Consider the following 601-nt stretch of genomic DNA (forward strand, 5'->3'; position numbering starts at 1 on the left):
CACCACACACACCCCCCCCACCCCCACCACACACACCCCCCCACCCCCACCACACACACCACCCCCCACCCCCACCACACACACCACCCCCCACCCCCACCACACACACCACCCCCCACCCCCACCACACACACCACCCCCACCCCCACCACACACACCACCCCCCACCCCCACCACACACACCACCCCCCACCCCCACCACACACACCACCCCCCACCCCCACCACACACACCACCCCCCACCCCCACCACACACACCACCCCCCACCCCCACCACACACACCACCCCCCACCCCCACCACACACACCACCCCCCACCCCCACCACACACACCACCCCCCACCCCCACCACCCCCCACCCCCACCACACACACCCCCCCACCCCCACACACACATCCCCCCACCCCCACACACACATCCCCCCACCCCCACACACACACTCCCCCCACCCCCACACACACATCCCCCCACCCCCACACACACATCCCCCAACCCCCACACACACACACACCCCCACACCCCCAACCCCACACACACACACACCCCACCCCCCCCCCACACACCCCCACCCCCCCACACACACCCACCCCCCCACCCCCCA

Source organism: Pristiophorus japonicus, chromosome 2, assembly GCF_044704955.1.
Source record: "Pristiophorus japonicus isolate sPriJap1 chromosome 2, sPriJap1.hap1, whole genome shotgun sequence".
Lineage (NCBI taxonomy): Eukaryota > Metazoa > Chordata > Chondrichthyes > Pristiophoridae > Pristiophorus > Pristiophorus japonicus.